General features: G+C 46.0%; 2 pseudogenes; both read left to right on the top strand.

The window, feature by feature from the left end:
* The window catches only part of LOC146200468 (uncharacterized), a 46,419-nt pseudogene extending 38,407 nt beyond the window's left edge, over positions 1–8,012 (top strand).
* Positions 8,013–8,014: 2 nt separating this feature from the next.
* Positions 8,015–9,080, top strand: LOC146200469 (uncharacterized; annotated as a pseudogene).
* The last annotated feature ends 14,497 nt before the right edge of the window (positions 9,081–23,577 follow it).

The following is a 23,577-nucleotide window of genomic DNA, read 5'->3' on the forward strand; positions in this document are numbered from 1 at the left end:
AGAACTCTCTTGGTTAGCTTCCACGTTTCAGCCCCATAGGTGAGCACAGGTAAGATGCAACTGTTGTATACTTTCCTCTTGAGCGATACCGGTAAGCTGCTAGTCATAATCTGCGAGTGCTTGCCAAATGCGCTCCATCCCAATCTTATTCTTCTTGTTATTTCCTTTTCATGGTCCGGATCACCGGTTACTACCTATCCTAAGTAGACATATTCGCCTACTACTTCCAGTATTTCGCTACCTAATGTAAACTGCTGTTCCTTCCCGAGGCTGTTGAACATTACCTTAGTCTTCTGCATATTGATTTTCAAGCCTACTTTTCTACTTGTCCTGTCTAGGTCATCAATCATTATTTGCAGTTCATCCCCCGAGTTGCTTAGCAAGGCAATGTCATCAGCAAATCGCAGATTACTGAGGTATTCTCCATCTACCCGTATCCCTAACTGCTCCCATTCCAAGTCTCTGAATATTTCCTCTAAACAAGCTGTGAATAGTACTGGGGAGATTGTGTCTCCTTGCCTAACACCTTTCTTTATGGGAATTTTGTTACTTTCTTTATGCAGAACTATGGTTGCTGTGCAGCCACTATATATATCTTTCAGCACTTTCACGTACGGCTCGTCTACCCCCTGATTTCGCAATGCCTGCATCACCGCCGAGGTTTCAACTGAGTCAAATGCTTTTTCGTAATCAATGAATGCTATGTATAAGGGCTGGTGATATTCCGAGCATTTTTCTATCACCTGATTGATGGTATGGATATGATCGATAGTAGAGTACCGTTTCCGAAACCCTGCTTGATCCTTTGCTTGATTGCAGTCTAAGGTTGTCCTGATTCTATTAGCGCTGTTGCGCCCAGTGGGGCCAGGACCTCGTCAGGAGACTAATTACATCCTTTTGTCCTGCCCCACGGGCAGTACCATGTATTGCCCACACAATCACTGAATAAATAAATAAATAAATAAATATATACCTTATACGTAACAGACAGCAAGCTGATTGGTCTGTAATTTTTAAGGTCCTTAAAGTCCCCTTTCTTGTGAATGAGGATAATGTTTGCATTCTTCCATGGTTCCGGTACCGTCAATGACACCAGGCACTGCGTATACAGGGTGGCCAGTTTTTCTAGCACGATATCCCTCCCGTCCTTCAGCAAATCCGTAGTTATTTGATCCTCTCCAGCTGATTTCCCCCTTTTCATAGTTTCTAGCGCTTTCTTGACCTCGTCCTTCGTCACTGGTGGAAATTCTGACTGTTTTTCCCTACCGCCAATCTGATTACTGTGCTGACTACTTTGGCTACTGTAGAGATCTGTATAGAACTCCTCGGCTACTTTGACTATCTTTTTCATATTAGTGATGACGTTGCCCGCCTTGTCCCTTATCGCATACATCTGGTTTTTGCCTATGCCCAATTTCTTTTTTACCGCTTTAAGGCTTCCCCCGTTCTTTACAGCATGCTCAATTTTCTCCATGTTATACTTCCTTATATCGGCCACCTTGCGCTTATTGATTAGCTTTGATATCACGGCCAATTCGATCTGGTCTGTTGGGTTGGAAGCTTTCATACTCTGGCGTTTTTTAATCAAATCTTTCGTCTCCTGACAGCTTACCGGTATCCTAACTATCCTACCCCCTACTTCTACCGCGCACTCAGTAATGATATCTCTGAAATTATTGTTCCTTGCCTCTAGGGTAATGTTGCCATCCTCAGTTAGAGCTTAATACCTATACTGTAGCGAGATCCTGAACTCTTCTGCCCTCCCCCTCACCGATAATTCGTTGATGGGTTTCTTTCTTACTAATCTGTTGCGTTCGTTCTTCAGATTTAGGCTAATTCGGGACCTCACCATCCTGTGGTCACTGCATCGCACTTTCCCGATTACTTCTACATCGTGCATAATGGTGGGGGTTGAACACATTATGAAGTCGATTTCATTTTTAGTCTCTCCGTTAGGACTCTTCCATGTCCATTTCCGGTTTTTCTGTTTGCTGAAGAAGGTATTCATGACCCGTAAGTTATTGCGCTCTGCAAACTCAACTAGTAACTCCCCCCTGCTATTCCTAGAACCAATGCCATAGTCACCTACTGCCTTGTCTCCTGCCAGTTTTTCCCCTACCTTAGCATTGAAGTCGCCCATTAGTACAGTATACTGCGTCTTTACTTTTCGCATTGCCGATTCTACATCTTCATAGAAGCTTTCAACTGCCTGATCATCATAACTACATGTCGGTGCATAGGCCTGTACAACCTTCAGTTTATACCACTTATTAGGCCTAATTACTATGCCTGCCACCCTCTCATTAATACTATAGGATTTATCTATAAGTACGCGCTATATATTAATTGACAAGGAAACCTACTCCTAGTTGTCGCCTCTCCGGTAAACCTCGATAACACAGTACATGGCCATCCGTCAGTACAGTATATGCCTAATTCGGCCTTCTAACCTCACTAAGCCCTATGATATCCCATTTCATACCCTTTAGTTCCTCTAACAGCACTGCTAAACTAGCTTCATTAGCTAGGGTTCTAGCGTTAAACGTTGCCAGGGTCAGTTTCCAATGGCGGCCTGTCCAGTGGAGCCAGGCTTTCTTAGCACCCCCTGCTGCGTCACAGGTCTGACCGCCGCCGCAGTCAGTTGTTCCGCAGCCGCTGGTGACTGAGGGCCGGGGTTTTTTGGAGCTTATCATAGGAGGTTGTGGCCAATTACTGCACCAGGGTGGCTAACTCCTGTTCTGGTGAGGGAGTGCGTTGCCGGAGGTGTTCACCGGCATCAGGTCGCACCCCAAACCTGTGTATGCAATTCCATCGACACGCGGATTTTTTTTTTTCATCCGGTGGAGAATTGCACGGCACCGGGATTTGAACCTCGGTCCTTTTGCATGCGAGGCGGATGTTCTACCGCTACGCCACCGCTGCACCGCTGTTTTGTGGATATTATGGATCAAAAACATCACATAATGCAATCTAAAGGAGAACACAGCCCAGGAAAGATGTTGGTAGATTATTTTAAGGTTCGAAATAAAAAAATGCACTTGGCGGATATTTCCGCAGTTTGTCGCAATGTGACGCTGCTTAGAGGACCCTACTATGGGAAACATATCGACAAAAGAAACTTCAGGTGCAGGCCCTCGTCCAAAGTAAAATAAGGCAGTCCACCGATCGCTGGATGGCTGACATACACGATGCCTCTAGAGGCGGAGCAAGAAAATTCTGGAACCATATAAGCTGGCTAGGGAAGAAGAATCAAAGAAAGCAGGATCGGATTCAAGATAACGAGGAAAATTGTTTAAAGGGAGATAATACAGTGAACTACATTACATCAGTTATAGCCGAGTCATTTAAGAGCGACGATAGGGTAATCTCCGCAAATCAGGAACCAGCACAAGGTAGCAGAATACAAAGCAGCTTAGAACTGACCAATCTAAACTGGAAAAAGGCAGAAAAAAGTATTCCTAAAAACACATCTACAGGAATAGATGGAATTCCGATCAAGCTGATTAATGAACTCGGTCCAAAAAGTAAGGAAACGTTGTTAAAAGCTCTGAAAACAGTCATAACGAATAAGCAAATTCCGGACAGCTGGCGGCAGAGTAAAATGAATTTGATTTATAAAGGGAAAGGAGACAGAACGCACATAAAATCCTACAGGCCGATTACCATAACATCTGTTATGTACAGGTTAGCCATGCAGGCGGTGAAATTAAAGGTGCAAGCATGGGTTGAAAGTAACAAGATACTCGGAGAACTTCAGAACGGCTTTAGAAATGGTAGGCGCTTAGATTATAGCCTGTTCGTGCTTACCCAATGCATCGAAATATCTAGAGTGGAAAATAGACCTTTGTATTTGGCCTTCCTGGACATAAACGGAGCGTACGACAACGTAAGCAGGGAACTCCTGTGGAACATATTAAAAGAAGAAGGTATCTGTTATGAGATAATAGAGTTCCTACAGGAAATATACCGGGATAACGAAGTAGAAATTACGTGGGAAGGGATAAGAAGTACGGAGGATGTCAAAGTATGCAAAGGATTAAGACAAGGCTGTCCTCTATCACCGGTGCTGTTCATGCTTTATATGATAAACCTGGAAAGGAGGATACAAGACAGTAACCTAGGTTTTAACCTGTCATATAGATTAGGTGGAAAGGCGGTAGAGCAGCGCCTCCCCGGTTTAACGTATGCAGACGATATTGTGCTGCTAGCTGAGAGTCTGGAAGAATTGCAAACTCTATTTAAGTATTGCGGAGACAAAGGGGACGCTCTAGGCTTCAGTTTCAGCGCAGTTAAGTCGGGTCTGATGATTTTCAACGGCTCAACTGATCAGGGTCTTAAAATACAAGGCCTTGAAATACCTAGAGTAGCAGAATATAAATATCTGGGGATATGGTAAACGAAGGATTGGCATACATCGGAAAGCATGAGCAATCACTTAAGGCCAAAGGGCGAAGGAATGTCGGGATAATGAAGCATAAGGCATTGTGGGGATGCAATAGGTATGAGGTTTTGAGGGGTATTTGGAAAGGAATTATGGTGCCCGGACTTACTTTCGGAAATGCGGTTTTGTGCCTAAAATCAGAGGTACAGTCGACATTAGAAACAAATCAGAGATTCGTTGGACGATTAGCACTAGGTGCCCACGGCAAAACTACAAATGAGGCGGTACAGGGAGGTATGGGCTGGGCATCTTTCGAAGTGCGGGAAGCTCAGAGTAAAATATTATATGAGGAACGCCTGAGGAAATTGGACAGTAGCAGATGGGCAGCTAAAGTATTTGAATACCTGTATCTAAAAAGCGTTGACTCACAATGGAGGAAAGGAGTTGAGAGTTCTTGGCCTAGAAATTCACAAATCCGGCAAAGGAACACAATGGCTTCATAAGGTGAAAAAAGTAGCTGCGACTTCCTTAAACTTGATAAAACGCATTTCGTCTAGGGGAGGAGGAGCTCGAGCGGACATGGCAAGACGTCTTGCACAATCAGTGTTACAGCCGAGGATACTATACCAGGCCCAATTCCAAAGACTCACGAGGTGGCAATGGGCGAAATTGGAAACAATAAATAGAAACGCAATGCGCACTATCACGGTCTTACCAAAACTTACCTCTATCCCTATTCTCCAAGAGTTTGCACAGATAAATACGTTGACAGAATTAATTGAACAAGAGAGGCAACAAGGGATATGAAGCGAAAGTACGTTACGCCCATAGCATCCTTGTACAACGAAGTGGCAGTTCGAACACCACCAATGGCTGACCCCCCTCCGTGGGAATTCACTACTATCACGACAAACAAGACCACTCGGCTTCGTCGCAAAGAAAAGCTGGCATCTCGACCTCTGGTTGATGCACTTCCAGGTACCTTAATTGCATATACGGACGCATCAATTATAGAAAATGGCGGTAGAACAGCAGCTTTTAGAATACCCGGACCCGCTTGTGATGGAACTCTATGCAATCCGCGATGCTATGGAGGCCATAAATAAAATAGATTCGATAACAGAAGCCCACATCTATACAGACTCCTTAGCCGCCATAAAACAACTGAAGAAAGTGACGAAGACGCTATGTGTTACTCAGGAAATCCACGCACTCAATAAAAAAACAAAGATAAGCATCCAGATACATTGGACACAAGACAATGCTGAGAACGCTGAGCAGAGAAAAGTTGACCACCTCACACACGAAGTTCCACACACTAATGCGCCCCCCACCAGGCTCCCTTTCGATGCCCGCTCTGCTGTTTCCATTTTAGCATCCTCTATAAGGAAAAGTACACGTGCCCTCATTCCCCCGTGTACATTCCCACTCCCTCGTAACTTAACGAGATTAGAGGAGGTTTCCCTTAGAAGGATAAGAGCTGGGGCGGCCCTTACCCCGTCGGTAAAATGCCGATGGGAATCGCAAGCTGACATCGGACCAACCACATGCCCAAAGTGTTCCACACCAGCTGCAGAACCACCTGCTATGGACTTGTGCAGGGACAAGGGAATCAAGGACACAGATTCTGCGCGAAGTGGGTCTAACAACAACAAGGGAAGAGGACTTTTCTAAATGGCTCACCGACAACGCTAAGAGCGGGAGCCTGCTCCGGTTCCTCACGGAAAACCATTTACATGAGTTTATATAATATGTCTTATGGCAAGTTTGCGTACAAAAAAAAAAAAAAAAGAACTAGGAAACTAGCTAGTAAGTATATGCTATGTAACAAGGACGGAGAAATAAAGAGCAACAGGTGAAAAACACAGAAGGTAAAAATTGGATAAATTCGATGGAAAAGAAGCAGAGTGTGGAATTATACCGAAAGTGGAAAATTCAGATCAGGAAGGAAGATTTCTTTGATAACTCAAGAGGCAGTGCCCTACTTTTTGAAGCTAGATCAGGGTGCCTTAGAACACGCAGCTACAAAAAGAAATTTAACAATGGATATGACGCATGTGCTGTATGTGGAAACTCCAGTGAAACAATTGCCCATATTATACTCGAATGTAATGGTATCCATCCGGAAGTTGGTGCAGGCGCAATCACTGTTCCTGAAGCTCTGGGGTTTAGAGATAACAGTGGCCGGGTGAATAAACCGGTGGTGGAAACTAGCAAAAAACGACTGGAAGATTGGTGGCATGACTACTGTGCCGGAGTACCCGGGTTCGATCCCGACCTCGGCGGCTGCGTTTCGATGGAGGCGAAACGAAGAGGCGCCCGTGTGCTGTGCGATGTCAGCGCACGTTAAAGATCCCCAGGTGGTCGAAATTACTCTGTAGCCCTCCACTACGGCTCTATCCACTTTCCCTCCCACCTTCCTCGCTTCCCTTACGGCGCGGTTCAGGTGTCCACAGCTACAAGTGTGACAGATACTGCGCCTTTCCTTTCCTGTGAACCAATCAATCAATCCATCAAGATTGGTGGCTTAAAAGCAGAGAAGTGACATAATGTTAGTAATGTAGGAATAAAATTCAACAAATAGAATGCTGGTTTAGTTAACCATTTTAAATCAATAATTAAGATATAGGGAGAAAAATGAGCATGATAGCTACTGCTACCACCCCGTTTCAAAGGGGACGCTCCTATATTCCTGCCATCCATCCATCGTAGCAGCCGCGCTGTCTGCTGCCTTCCGCGCTCTCACATCTTCGGCAAAAAGGGTTGCTTGCACTGCATTTCAGCTCTCATTAAGTCGCAACAGACCTGCAGCTATAACTGAAGCCGCTGACTACAAGTTTCACGGTGTGTGTTTTGTCTTGGACTGGAAGCGGCGCACGTATTTAACGCTTCTTGCTTGCGAAGGCTTCTGCGAAGTTTGAGCATCTTAGTCCCGGACATCCCGTGCTCGCAAAGGGAAACCCAGAATTTCTATTCTAACAACAATTATAGCATAGGCATTTATTGATATAAAATATATTTGTAATCTCTGGAACAATGTGAAATGCTTCATTTTTATTGACATGCATATATGGTTCTTTCTGCGCACTGTACACTTGCTGACAAGTAAACACGTACGCGCAGTTTTATTTATATATTGTATATGCGAACAACACAGGAAACAAAGTCACGCAACACTCCTCTTATGTATATGTAGTAACAAACACAGGCACATATGGCAGAATTGCATGAACAGCAGAGCACAAACGAGGAACATTTACTTACAGCGGCTAAGGTACATCGCGGCCTGTATTGCACACAAGGTTTTGCCGAAGTCACCATCTTTTGAAAGAAGAAGCTGACGAAGTTTTTTTTTTCTCAGATACACAATATGCACGAGTCTCGGCCGGTTCATCGCGAGGAAGCTCGTTGGTAATGCCGCGCTTACGGTGAAACGTGCGCCTAATATATAACTGCATCCATATGACATATATGGATGCAGTGGGTGCGGCAGCAACGCCAAGATGCATCGTTCAAACCCATTTTTGTTCGCAAACCAGGTTACGCTTGGCTGCCTGCTGACTTTTTCCGGCCCTTCTTTGACGACTTCTTCAGCCTGCAATTCAACGACGGCGCTGGACGAGCTGCCTGAGACCCCTGGTCATGTCTGGCACTTTCATCAATCACCAGATGGAGCCAACGGCTACCTTCCGCCTAACAGTGCAACGTTATCTGAGGAAACGACCATGACGTCACGAGATGGCTATTTAAAGGACTGTCCTTGCGAGGGGCTCTTCAGTGGGTGCGGCAGCAACGCCAAGATGCATCGTTCAAACCCATTTTTGTTCGCAATCCAGGTGAGAAAGCGCTTCGGAAAATCTTTTCGCAGCAATAATGTCTGCCTCGTTTTGCTGCCGTGCCCGCACCTTTTTCTTGAATGGTTTTATGACCTGTCGGTTTCCTTGCGGTTTCTGTTGCTGCTAGCTGGTGATGTTGAATCTAATCCTGGGCCTGGTGACACAACGCTTGTCGAACAACTTAAAGCAATTGCACAAGACATCCAAGAGATAAAGAATGAAAAAACGGTGACCAATCAGAGACTAGGAGCAATAGATAAAAAGCTAGAGAAAAGTGGAAAAACAGATAACAGAATGTGTCCAAAGGATTGATAAACTCGAACAACTGGTCATGTCCTTGACAAAAAAAGTTGACGATTTGGATAACAGAAGCCGCAGATCTAACCTTATCATTTATGGTATACCAGAACATGAGAACGAAACGCGCCAGGACCTGCTCGATGTTGTCGAGAACACAATCTTTGAAGATAGGTTAGGAATAAAAACGGCTGGAATCGAAAGAATACATCGCCTTGGGCGAAAGCAAATGACTGATGACCCCAAACACAGACCTGTGATTATGAAGTTATTCGACTATCGTGACAAAGCGAGCATACTTAGTAATTGCAAAAAGTTAAAAGGGACCGATTACTCAGTGAGAGGATTTTTCGCGAAACATAAGAGACGTTAGGAAGAAGCTATGGGAAAGAACAAAAGTGCATCGCGACCAGAAAGAGAAAGTTTTCTTGACTCACGATAAAGTCAAAATAAATAACCGCTTGTACATCTGGGACGATGAAATCAACGACATAGTGGAAGTTCCAAAAAACGAAAGCTCGAGCGGCGGACCAGCCAAGCAGACTCGAAACCGCGGACGGACCTAACTGTTCTCAATGTTAATGTGCGCAGTATTGCAAACAAGACTGAACAGCTGGAAGCAATCCTGATCGCCCATGAACCGGACATTATTTGCTTGACTGAGACATGGCTGCACGCTGACATTGCAAACGATGAACTAGCTCCTCCGGGCTAGACCATTGTGCGAAACGACAGAGAAACTAGAGGCGGTGGTGTTGCTTTGCTTCTCAGGCAAGGCATACACTACTCATTAATGCCTGATGTTGCAGGCGTAGAAGCAGTTTGGTGTAATATCCGATCGGGACGAAGCCACATCTATGTTGGCGCCGTGTACAGACCCCCCCAAGCTGAAGTGACTTACCTTGATCAGCTTCTAGAGTACATGCACAAGCACATGTCGGGAAGCGCCATAATAATGGCAGGGGACTTCAACCTCCCTGATGTAAACTGGAGCTCTTTGAGCCCATCCAATGTAACAAACAATATCTTGCTCAATTTTTTATTTACCTTCAACCTGACCCAATTGGTTTCTAAGCCTACCCGTGTGCAGGGCACTTCAAGTTCCATCTTAGACCTTATTTTCGTAAGTAACCACTTTTTGAAAGGAAAGAATAACGTTGATGTTCTTGAAGGGTTATCTGACCATGATATGGTTCTGTGCACGCTATTGATCCCAAATCGAATTCGCCAGTGCAGTACTAGAAAACACGTGTACGCATTTAACAAAGCAGATGATAATGCCATTATGACCTACCTTGCCCACGAATACTACGACTTCCATGAACTGTTTACTGAGGGCTCCGCCAGCATTGATGAAACCTGGTTACAGTTCAAGACTCATATTATGCACTGCCTGAGGCAGTTTGTACCACTAGTAAAAAAGACTATAAATAAGCACAATCCGTGGATTACACGCGAAGTGATACATTTAAAACGCACAATTAAAAGATTAAGGAAACGCAACAAACTACGTCCACTTCCAGACTACTGCCAAAAAGTGAACTCATTGAACAGATTGATAAAGGAAAAAAACAAAAGTAGCGAAGCAACATTTTTGCAGTACAACGCGCAGTAATTTTATCAAGCACCCCCACAGAAATTCTGGCGTTATATCAATCGCAAAGACAACGCCCCAAAACCGTTAACAGCGACTGAAGAAAAGAAACAAGCGGAAGCGTTTAACATGTACTTCTGTTCCGTATTTACACCTGATAATGACATCACGCATGATTTCAGGCCGGTAATATGGAGCAAAATGATGCTCTAGGCGCGCCAGTTATAACCGAGCAGGTGTGTTATCGCTGCTTTTAAATTTAGATGACAAAAAGTGCAGTGGCCCAGACGAAATCCCCAATTGCTTTTTGAGATGTTATGCTGAACCTATAAGTAAATACTTATGCTTAATTTACAATAAATCAGTCTCCGAAAAATGCCTCCCAGCAGAATAGAAAATTGCGAAAATCGTGCCAGTTTACAAGTCGGGCGATTCGCCTTGCCAGTCAAACTATAGGCCAATTTCTCTGACATGTACTTGCTGTAAAATCTTAGAACATATAATTTTAAAATCGATCACAGAGTTTGTTGAAAAAAACAACATCCTCCATTCCTACCAACACGGCTTTAGGAGAGGTCTGTCTACCGTTACTCAACTGGTAGAGATCCTGCATGATTTCGCTAAAGCAATTAACGACCAAACCCAAATAGACGTAATTTATCTAGACTTTTCTAAGGCCTTTGATCGTGTCTGCCATGCAAAACTGCTATCAAAACTTAAGCACATTTTAGGGGATGGGCCAATTGTTAAATGGATAAGCTGTTACTTATCCGATCGCCACCAGTTTGTTCAGTACGGTGCCCACACTTCCCAAACTGCACCCGTCCTTTCGGGTGTACCTGAGGGCTCCGTTTTAGCTCCTATCCTGTTCCTTCTGTTTATAAACGGCATAACTAGCAAGGTGGAGTCCAAGATTAGGTTATTCGCAGACGACTGCGTTCTATATAGAGAAGTGCAAAAGCGCCAATATCAAATTGCTCTTAACAAGGATTTTAATTTGATAGTCCAATGGTGCTCAAACTGGCAAATGACCGTCAACCTTAATAAAACAGTATCAATGTCAATTACAAAAAAGAAATCCAAACTTTGTTTTTCGTACAGTTGCGACATCATCCTGAACTCTGTCACTCAGTATAAGTATTTGGGCGTCGTAATATCACCAGATCTCGGATGGGCGGCTCATGTGGAATATGTGGCAAACAAAGCGATGCGAAAGCTAATGTTCCTGAAAAGAACCCTGCGCTACTCTACAAAGGAAGCCAAGCTTCTGGCTTATGAGACGATTATACGCCCAGCAGTTGAATACGCGAACGTGGCGTGGTTTCCATTCACCCAAAATCAAATATCTACGCTCGAAGCTGTCCAGCGAAAAGCCGCGCGTTTTATCTGTAACAGATATAGGCGAACCGACTCGCCGACGCAGATGCTGGCCGAGATCGGTATTCATACATTATCTAGCCGAGCGATGCTACAACGCCTCAAATTTCTGTATCTCATCCTGCATAACAAGATTAAAGTAAATCCTGACACCTATATTTCTTTTAATACCTCCAGAGAAACCCGTCATAAGCATCATCTCACACTTCAAGAATATTTTTGTGCTAATAACACATACAGTTTCTTGTTTTTCCCGCGAACTGTGCGAGACTGGAACTCTTTAGATCAGGAAGTGGTCTCACAGTCCACTATTGACAAATTTGTTGAACTTGCCGGAAATTGTATATTGTCAACCACGAGGAAGTGATGACATCATTATGTGTTTGTTTTATTTTCTATGTATAATGTGAACCTGTGATGACGTCAACCTGTGAATGACTGTATCTTTCATTTTTTATATGCTTGCTTCTTTTCTTTTTGCTAGTGTTGTAAGAATTTTCGATTTTACCCTTCTGTACATATGTGTGTATGCCTGTATGAGCAAAGAACCCACTCCTGTAAAAATCCCTGATTGGGATTGACAGTATCTGAAAATAAATAAATAAATAAATATGTGCAGCGCAAAAGGACAATCGAGGGACACAGAAAAGGTACACAACACAGGTGCTGTCTGTAGCGCCTGATTGTGTACACTCTTTGTGCTACACACTGTCATGGAGCACCGTTACCGACTCGCCCAAGTTTCCATCCTTGTGAATATAACTGCATGCTCTAAAAATGTTTCTCGCCAACAAAAGCAGCTGCCGTTTACCTTCCGTCATTTCTATCGATGCTTCGTTCCCATTGTACAGAATGCGTACTTACGTAGCATCAGATAGCGAAGTAATACGTACGCTCCTTGTTCTAACGGTAGCCCGTTTGCCAAAAAAGCGTCTTCTCTGTGCACCACCGCTTTCTCTTTGGCATTTTTCTCTGCAGTTTAGTGAGAGGCACTGAGGAAACAACAACCGGGAACCGCGCTTCACCACTGGCGACACAGTAAAAAAAGAAGGGATACAGGCGAGCACAGAACGCGCGCACAAAACGCGAAAAAAAAAAAACGATGCAATCGTCGCCGAGCAGGTAGAAGTGCGGAACGACTCGCATGAGCAAACACCTACACCGTAATAAACTGCTGCACCTTCGTGAAAGCAAAAGACGTGCAGAAGCAGGTTTAACACGCACGCACAACACCAACAGATTGCCGTATTCTGAAGCGAGAAAACTGCATCGTCTGCTCAGGTGGTACCCTCCCGACAAGCAGCGCACTCTGCCGCTGACAATTGGCTTTCATTGCAAACAGCGCCACCCTCGCCCATAGGGAAGCGCGGGCGCTCGTCACTCTAGCCAGTATATTCTAGGCACTGTAACGGAACGACAAAACGGAAAAAACCGTACGGCCATGGCGCCAAAAAACTTGTCCGCTGGATTGGATCGGATCGCATCGACTTTCAGGCAGATGTTTGAATTGAGCCCCGGTAAGAGTTTCGTTTTCATCGAACGAAGAGTGCATGGTGCATGCCTCGTAACAATGCTAGAGAAAAAAAACTGCATTAATTATCAGATCAGATGCTAGAAAGTCGCATGATTAATTTAGATGTTATTTTATATCAGCGCTAATAGGAATGGGGTCAGATAAATTCGTCACCTGCCCAACAGCCGAATTACTTGGCCTTAAGTATTTTGCGTGAGGGCAATTTAAACATTTATGTGAGCCACAAACGTCTGCGTGCGGACATCCGCTCGCCATTCAATAACGGACGCCCGACATACACCGAATCTCCGATACGGATATCCTAATTTGGATGTCTGTATATAAGGATGCCTTACGAATTAACGTCCTGAGCTCTAATGGCAATGAAGATTCGGATCCTAAAACGTACCACGGATATCCGTGGTTGACTGGGAAACGAAGCACATGCTTCGCTGCGGCGCTTGCATGCGAACTGTGTCCGACGGCAAATAGACGGCAATCGTTGGGTCGTGAGTTTCAAATGGTATTTCGTGTGACATGCGCTTCCGAAAAACAATCTTATTAAACAAAATTGAGGTGAACTAGTACGTGACGTGAATATGCGACAGCTAGGTAGCACTGCCGCTCCTCTACTCGCATATTTCGACCGTCTTCACCTATGCTACAGTGTACCTACGCGGTGCACAGCTAGCATACACTCTCCGGAGCAGTGCTGGTAAAGGGCGCTGGATCTCCCTAGAGCATTTCAGCTTGTATAGTTTGTCGCAATGTGTTCACGCTAAAATATTACTCGCTGGAGTCGTTGCTGAAACATCAATCCAGAATGTGGATAGGGATTTTGCGCTCAAATGGTTTCAGCTGTCAGTGTTTTACACCATCCCAATGCGCTTTCGCCGCGGGCGGTTAACCTCGCCGTCATCTCCGTGCGTCCATCTTTCGGCCCACTAGGGTCATATTGCTAGTCTCTCGTCCGCCGGCCGCGGCAAGGCTACCGCTGAATGATTGCCGCGGTGGCGCTGCTGTGAACCGGAGTGCGCCACTGCTGACGGAGCAGAAGACGCGCGCGCCCGTGCGCTTCGAAAGGCATTCGCTGCGCACTGCCTGGTGCCTTGTGCTTCGTGTGGGCTCCGCGTTTCGAGCACCTGCTACAAGGGACAACACCCGGATACGTCGACTGCGACACACGGACAAGAACCGTGAGTGTACAAGGCACATTTCAAGACCTTTTTTACGCAAATCGGAGCTCGGGAGACCGAGCTCCGACTGTCTAAATCCAGCGTCGCTCCGGCGCCCTTGCTTACCCGAACGCCAGGCCTAGTGCGGCCCACGGCGGCAGTCATAGAATACGCCGTAGTTGGGACGAACGCTTCTCCAGCCGAATTCGAAACACCAGACTGGAAGACAATTGTTTCTTACCGTACCAAGAACCCCAAATCTGAGTCATTAACACCTCAGAGGAAAAATGAGCAGTCCGAGAAACCGAAGGCGAAACCTCTCCCTCCGCTACATCCGAAGAAACCGCTACCCCGACTCCCGGAAAAGGACTATAAAATCATCTACAGACCAACGGGTGGCGTAGACATCACGCGCTACACCGAGAAATCTATCAGACAAGCGATCGCAACAGCGAGCGGCGTCACCGCGTCCGCGGCCGAAAACGACCAATCTAGAACCAACTCTGCAAAAAATGTGATCACCATATCGACGCCGGTGCAGGCAAACGCACTACGCTACGTCGCAGTCAAGCAAATCAAAATAGAAGGCAAAGACATTGTTATGACGTCGTACATCGCCCCTCCGGACAGGGCCCTGCAAGGCATTATCTATAGGGCTTACGATGGCGAAACGCACCAAGAAATGATGACCGAATTCCGAAAAAGAAACCCGGACATCGTTCAAGCACGCACCATGGGAAGAACATCAAAGTCCCTCCTGCTTCACTTCGACGCGGACGAACTCCCAGATAGCATCGTCTACTTCGGAGTCCTGTACCCAGTTTACCCCTTCATTCCTAAAGTAGAGGCGTGCACAAACTGCAGAAGAGTCGGTCACAGAAGAGACGTATGTCCGGAGCCACCGCAACAACGGTGCCCGTACTGCGGAAACCAACACCTGAAAGAAGAAGTCTGCGACCCGGTCTGCATTATCTGCGGAGGAGGGCACCGCACAGGCGATAACAGCTGCAAGAAGCGATTTCAACGACACCAAAAGAAAATGTCGGAGCACCAATCAAGACCAAAATCACGGACATGTGACGACCCAACATCTACCGAAAGGAAGGACCGCTCGAGCTCCTTCCCGTCCTTGGACAGCGGACGCAGCAGCAGCCGTAGCGGACGGAGCAGCAGCGGCGGACGAAACGGAAGCAGCAGCAATGGAAGAGGCGCTAGCACTAGCAGCCGGACTCAGAGCCCCGGGCCGAAACAGGTGAGCTGGGCAGGAGTGGCCTCTCATGGGAAGGGGATGGAGCTGCAGACATTACAGTCTAAACTAGATCAGGCACTCCATCACATTCAAATTCTCACGGATAGAATCAAACACTTGGAGGAGGAAAATAGTAAACTAAAAGCACCCGCCATATCTAAGGACCCACCTCCGAAACCACTCCCATTGCCGTAAGTCACAGAAATGGAAACTACTGTGACCGCCTCAGTCGAAACCCACGTAAGCGTAGTTAGCAAGGAAGAAACACCTCGCAAAAAACGAGCAGTAGCAGCTGACGTAAGAAATACCTCAGTGGAGGATAGAGTCCCAAAACTCGAACAAAAAGTGGAGGAGCACAGCCAGAAACTCGATAGTCTAACCCAAAGAGTTGATAATTTAACACAAAGACTCGAACAACACATACAGGATGTAAATCACAAATTCGGAGTAATTGACACCGTTTTACAGGAAATTTTACACCGGCTTCCCCCTTTAGCTCAAGGGGCGCCAATCGATCTATCCCAGCAAAATGGCCAATCCTAAAACCGTAACAATTTGGCAGTGGAACTGCAGGTCTATGCGCAACAAAAAAACAGATCTGCAGTTACACATTCAATCGCAATCCGAAAAACCTGACATTATAGCGATTCAAGAACCCAGAATGTCTCGACTAAAACTGCCAGGGTACCGGGCGGTTCTGCCATGTCACATCAAAGAAAAGCCTTTAACCACTACGTTGGTACATAGAAATCTTACCGTGGTTAACCACGAGATTGAAAACGTAGAGCTCGATTGTATATTAATTGAAATTCTGCCTAGCAGAAGAAACTCCTCTTCTCTGTTCGTACTAAACGCATACAGCCACCCCAGGGCACCGGCTGGACCAGCGAAAGCCGCTATACTCAAAACCCTCCAAATCGCAGGCCAAAACCCAACCCTAATTGTGGGCGACTTCAACGCTCAACACGTGCAATGGGGACACGCAACCATGTCCAGGAAAGGAACGGCCCTAATGGATTTTATCCAGCAAAGAGGGCTCACCCAATACACGGACCCCATGCAACCTACTAGGATAGGAAACAGCGTGACCAGGGACACGTGCCCGGACCTAACGATAGGCAAAAATCTCCCAGACTTAAGCTGGAGCAACACCAGACAAAATCTCGGAAGTGACCATTATATCATAATGTCTAAAATCACCATTGCCAATCTCAAACCCCAACCCAGAAAAAACAAAATCACCGACTGGGACAAACTTAGGACTATCCGCGACCAAAACAACGAACCAATCATAGACTTAGAACACTGGACACAGACCCTCCTATCGGATGTGGGAAAGGCCACTAAGGAACTAGTACATGACTTAGGCGTAAATACGGTTGACAGCCGACTTACGCACATGTGGGAGGCAAGGCAGAGCCTAGAAAAAAGATGGCTTAAGCAAAAATATAACAAAAAGCTTAGAAACAGGATCGTCACACTCACGAAAGAAATTCAACACCACACCGCAGAACTAGCGAGACAGCAGTGGAGCCATATTTGTGAAAATGTGAATGGCAATCTAAGCACGAGGCAGACGTGGAATCTTCTGCGGCATCTCCTTGATCCGGAATCCAACAAAGCTACCACTCAAAAGGAAATCACCAAAATTTTAAACATAGACCCAGGCACGGATCAAGATATTATAGACACGCTACAGCAGAAATACTTCTGCACAACCCGTGAGACGAAGTCCCTGCCCAATTATAAAGGAGAGCCTAACTCCATCCTGGATGCTGACATAACATTGGCGGAAATAAGAGCAGCCCTCTTTAAGGTACGTACAACATCCGCCCCAGGAGAGGACGGCATTAACAATAAGACACTCAGAAATCTAGACGACGCTTCTATCACAACCCTCGCGGACTTTGCGAACGAGTGCTGGAGGGAGGGAAAACTCCCAGCGTCTTGGAAACATGCCATCGTTAAATTTATCCCAAAACCTGGCAAAAAGCTCGCGCTCGAAAACCTCAGACCTATTTCGCTTACTTCTTGCATAGGAAAACTGATAGAGCACGTCATACTAGACAGACTCCAGTCCCACATGCAAAAAGAGAATTTATATCCAAACACTATGGTCGGCTTTAGACCACATTTATCAACACAGGATACGATGCTAAGACTAGCAAACGAAGTCCTATCTCATGAGCAAGAAAGGAGTACCAGGGCAATCCTAGCCCTAGATTTAACCAAAGCCTTTGATAACGTTAAACACAAAGCAATCCTAGAATCTCTTTCACTGCTGAATGTAGGCGCAAGAACGTTTAACTACATCAAAGACTTTCTCTCCGATAGGACGGCTAAAATTCAAATTGGCACTATCAAATCCGACACCTTCACTTTAGGAGATAGAGGAACTCCGCAAGGATCGGTCCTCTCCCCCTTTTTATTCAACATAACCCTAATCAAAATGGCACACGAACTCGCAAGAATCCCAGACCTAGAACACTCTTTGTACGCGGACGATATCACCCTTTGGACCACCAAGGGGAGTATTGGCACGATACAAGATACGCTACAACAAGCGGTAGACGTAGTCGTAGAGGAGGCGCAAGCCGCGGGACTCGCGTGTTCCCCCCAGAAATCTGAGTTACTCATTCTACACCCAAAGCGTCAAAGAAAGAATAAAGCGCCTGCGATAAAAATCTGCGCGGAAGGTGCAGCCATCCAAGAAGTGGAAACACTAAGAATCTTGGGAATGCTCATACAGTCAAACCAAAAAAACGACACACTAATTAAGAAACTGAAAAACACCGTGAACCAAATTTCCCTCCTCCTCAGACGAATCGCGAATAGGCGTGGAGGAGTTAAAGAAGCTGAGACCAGGAAACTAGTAGTTAGAGAAAGAGACGACCTGGATTCACTAATTAGGCAGTCCTATAAAATTGCGCTAAACCTCCCTCGTCATACCCCAAATGAAACACTACTAAAGTTAGGAATTCATAACACCTTAGCGGAAATGGTGGAAGCACACCTCACCGCACAGTACGAACGACTGTCAAGCACTGAAACCGGACGGTTCATCCTAAAAAAAGCAGGAATACAATATGAAGGGACCCGGGCCCACACTTTGCCGATTCCAAGACACGTGCACGAGCAATTAATAGTCCATCCTCTGCCTAAAAACATGCATCCAGAATATGATACGGACAGAAGGGCTAGAGCACAAAAATTACACGAAATATTTTCAGTACAGAAAGACACGGCGCACGTGGACGTGGCAGAACATGCGGACAGAGATGCCTTTTCCCTGGCAGTTGTCGATCATCGAGGTTCTCCCCTCGCATCGGCGACAATCAATAAAACAAAATTTCCGGAGGAGGCCGAAGAGGCTGCCATAGCTTTAGCCATTACCTCCACCACTGCCAAATACATCCTTAGCGACTCTAAAACTGCAATTCGAAATTTTGCAAAAGGAAGGGCCCACTCCGCAGCCATCAAAATCTTACAAAAAAATCTCTCATACCCGCCTTATCACATTGATCTGGGTCCCTGCCCATTCGGACCATCCTGGGAACGAGGCAGCGCACCAATTTGCCCGAGGATTCGTAGTTAACCGGGAGGTGCGCTGCCCTGAGCTCAGGTCGGCTAGGGAGCGGATGACAACCTACAAAGAAACTACTACCCACTTCAAGAAAGAGAGACAAATCTTCCCAGAACCACATCGATCACTAAGTAAAACACAACAAGTCACCTGGCGCCAGCTTCAAACAGACACTTTCTTTAATCCGTACATGTACTCCATATGGTTCCCAGAGCAGTTCAGCCCTGTCTGTTCTCTCTGTGGACATCAAAAGGCAGACACACCACACATCCTATACTCATGTAATCAAGACAAGCCATCACAGAGTCTGCAGCTCTCTACCCAATCTCAGTGGGGGGCCGCGCTGCTCAGCTCCGACCCGGAGGTTCAACTCCGAGTCACGGAGCGAGCCGAAGAGGTCGCCGAACGACATCGTCGGTCGGCCACCTGGCGTCCGGCCTAGAAGAGGAGCCCACCGCGGGGACGGGAACGCCAACCCACCCCGCGCCTACGACCTCTTCTTTAATAAAGTTTACCTCCTCCTCCTGGTGCCTTGTAAGTACGATGCCGCTCTTTAACTTTTTTTTTATATTTCAGTTCAGTCGTAGTATTGAATTCGCGCCCCAGTTATTGGCATAACCACGGAAATTGTTTTCTTTTTTTTTTTTTTTTGTCGTGACCGAAGTTTTGCGCGCATGCCCCGGAGCATGCCGATGAAGAAACGAAGCTGCTTTTTATACCCTATTATCCTCACTGAATACTACCGCGGTGCTGTATTGTAATACCGTCTTCTGAAGATTTTGTATGAACAATTGCGCTGGCATAAAGGACTATATTAGACGCACATTCTAGGCTCAGAGGACATGCATATATGCGAGAAACAAAGCGCTGTCGTCGGCGTTTTCGTTCACGCTATAATTTCATCTTAACTTCTTGTTAAGTTATAACACGTAAGTAGAACTGGAACCTTTCGGATGCATGCACAATTAAAGCACGCAATATGGAAACCCGAGCCTTGCAAGTCGCATCGTGCTTCAGACTGCTGATATGCATTCTTTGGTGTTTTGGAAGCCGAGTAGCTACTCGAATATGCCACCCCTTTTCTTGAATTGCGTTTGGCAGCCTCAAAACATTAACAGATAGAAAGCGTGCAGAGTGGGTCAGAGAAATAACTCAAGTAACCGACATTCTAGTGGAAATTAAGAAGAAGAAATGGACATGGGCAGGACATGTAGCGCGAAGAGAGGATAACCGATGGTCGCTGAGGGTAACAAACTGGATTCCAAGGGAAGGAAAGCGTAGCAGGGGGCGGCAGAAAGTTAGGTGGGCGGATGAGATTAAGAAGTTCGCAGGAGTCAAGTGGATGCAGCTAGCACAGAATCGGGTTCAGTGGAGAAATATGGGAGAGGCCTTCGCCCTGCAGTGGGTATAATCAGGCTGATGATGATGATGATGAAAACATGTTTTAACAGCCAGCTGCTGCTTGAGAGGAAGGCCACTAACCCTTCTTTCAAACTTTGTCCTTGAAAGGTGTTCATTTTCATTTTTCATTTCATAGACCTTTTACCAACTTTGTCACGAATTGTACGTCTTTCATACGACAACCTGCTCGAGACTTGGAAGTCTTTTTCTTCTTTACACCCGTCAGACTTGATCCTTTTCTCCTCGAAAGGGTGTTCTGAGTTAACTTTCGCAAGTATTTGCAGGCTATGCATGCGTGCTGCATCAGAAAGAATGGTACAGTTCGTCGCAAAGCAACGCCCATTGGAGGAGGGAAAGGTCTTTGTCATGCATGGGCTTCAATCCGCAGCCAGGACACGAACTGAGTTTCGCAATGTCCTGAAGATTAATTATCTCTTCTGTTTACTTGACAGCTGCTATATCATTCACTTTCTTTGCTCGAATGTACTCTGCAGTATTCATGGCAGCTTCATCTCTATAACTGCGATGGAGCAGAACTCGCCGGCTTACGTATATTGCTTCCAGAGATCCGTCCTCGCCATGAGTGGCATGTGCGAATATGTTACTTGCTCATCATCAGAAAGATCGACATTTGTCCACGCCGTGGTGGTGACTGCAGCTTTCTGCATTCCTGGAGCAGACACGCGTCACACGTACGGTCCATCGTAACTGCATTCTTCAATCAGCTCACTGGTGCTTTGGGATCAATGCGCTTCTTTTTCTCTGCAGGTCTCCCTGCTGACTGTTTTTGCTCACACAATAAGTTGCGCTCATTTCTCTTTTGAGACAGGGGTTTCGGCAAGTATTTTGGAACGTCAGGAAACACTGTCTAGACGGCATCCTTTGGGAGGTACGTAACATCCCGGGGAATCTAAAGTAACTTTTCCCTGAATCACAGTCTTCTCAATAAAACAGCTATAGGGTTCGAAGTGTCGCTCACAAACGACACTACCTTCGTCGAGCACTCTGTCGCCGCGCTTGATGGTGCGCTCCCATTCTTGCCTCTTCTCTGCGTCTTTCGGTGTCCAAAGACAGAGCATTTCACCTTGAACGAGCGCTACCCGCTCTTGCACCCGCGAGCACGAGTTGAGTTGCAAGTCCTTTATTGAATAGACGGCTCATGACCATGGCTGGAGATAACGTGTAGTAAGCAGAATCTTTAGTGTTTCCACAGATCATCACTCAAATCAAATTGCTGTGATCAAGGCCACTAAGGGAGCCATACTTGGCAAATATTATTTGTTAGCGTCAGTTCCTAGAAGGCGGTAGCGTTCGAAACACGTGCCGTCGCGCTTGTCCCGTTGTGTGGGCATGACGCGATCGCACATCCATAAAAAAGGAGCACCAACACACATGCTAACTTCCGCTGATTCCGGCTCGCGCGCGCAAAGAAGTACACGTGGTGCACAAGCGTTGTCATGGCACTAGCAGTATTCCAGAGTACTATACTAGCGGTTCAGCAGGGCGCAGACGCGCAGTACGGCTACAGTACGGCACAACTACAGTGCTCTAGAAATATTCTAGAGCACTGTAGCACAACCTACACCACGCTCCGAAGGCGAGCAGCGCCCCCTGTGCTTTCATCCGAGAAGCGGCCAACCGGTTCCATAGGGAGCCCCGCTCGGACGGCTAGTCACACGTTGGCCAAACGCGACATACTGATTAAAATTTTGTAACTATACGGCAGGGGAGAACAATTTAGTAACAGTTTCCTTGCAGCTTTGACGGATTTGTGAGCTGCCGGTAAATTACTTAATTGAGAATAAGTGTGGCAGCAGTTGTCATACGTGTTTCCAACTTCTGCTGCAGATTTTTTGGCGCTTGCATGCAAGTCGAGAACTGTACCAAATGAAAGCGAAGCACGAAAGATATGGCTCTATCCGATAGCTCAGGAAATGTTACGGCTTCATTAAATGCGGCAACACACTGAAAACATGCAGTTAGCTTACATTCTGGACAAAGACAGCGCCTCAGAAAGCATGGCCTAACCAATACTTTATTCTGCACTCAGTCGAACTCTAACGCAAAAAAAACTGTAAAATATATGATGCGTGGGCACGTGGCACTTGTCAGGGCGACAAAATGAACCAATATCCGTACAGTGTGTGGCTGCCCCAGTCAAAAAAATTCAAAGGGTCCAATTGCGAATTGCCCAGTTGAAAGGAATTGGTCAAAAACCAATTGTGTTTTCGCCACCCATTGGGCCTGACCATTTCATATGAATTGGTGCTCCCAATTGGGAATAATTGCATGGTCACCCATGAAGACCAAATGGTTCACCAATTGAACTCAAATGGCATACCCTTTAGCCCGAATGGTTTGAACGGTTTGAACCACATAGCTGAAAAAAAGAATGGAGATGCAATTTCAATGTTTTCTGTCCAGAAGTTATAGGGGAGCCGACTTTTATACAAATGGAATGAAATTCAATTTTTTTTACAGAAATCATGAGAGACAAGCAAGAATTACACACGCGGAACCAACACAGATTATTTTCTTTTTTTTTCTTTATTGCATGAATTGGTACAAATACATCAGTAAAAGATTGTGGTTGCCATGCCTCTTGGCTGACAGCCGTGTCTAATGGACTTTCATTACCACAAGTTCGCCCATCAGACCCAAGACCTCCTCCGCAGCGTCTTGCTGCTTCAAAATTTCTTTTAGTTTATACACTTGTTCAACAAAATAATCATATACAGATCGAGCATCGACATCACAGTATCTATAAGCCATCCTACTCCTCCAAATACTGTGAAGGCCCAATAGCATGATGAAGTCATACTGAAAATCATCATTAACAGTTGTCAAGTACCGAATTCCACGTGGCGTCAATGGCAGGTCTTTTTTAAGTGTCCTTTGTAACACATCCCAGTAAAACACCGCATCCCAGCAATCCACCCAGACGGCCACTGACGTCCGACGGACAACCGACCTCGGCCGCAACTCGGCGGCCGATTTCGGACGTCCGCCGGAATTCCGGCGTACGTACGAAAGCGGATGGTCGAATCCGTTCGCCCAGCGGACAGCCGCCGTACGTCCGCCACTGGATTTGCTTTTACACAGCTATGATATAGTTTGTAGTCGTCGTGCTCGTCTGAACTGCGTATAAATCAGTAATGCCGTCAAGTCTGC

The sequence above is a fragment of the Amblyomma maculatum genome, chromosome 2 (assembly GCF_055883805.1).
Source record: "Amblyomma maculatum isolate TAMU_Amacu chromosome 2, ASM5588380v1, whole genome shotgun sequence".
Taxonomy (NCBI): domain Eukaryota; kingdom Metazoa; phylum Arthropoda; class Arachnida; order Ixodida; family Ixodidae; genus Amblyomma; species Amblyomma maculatum.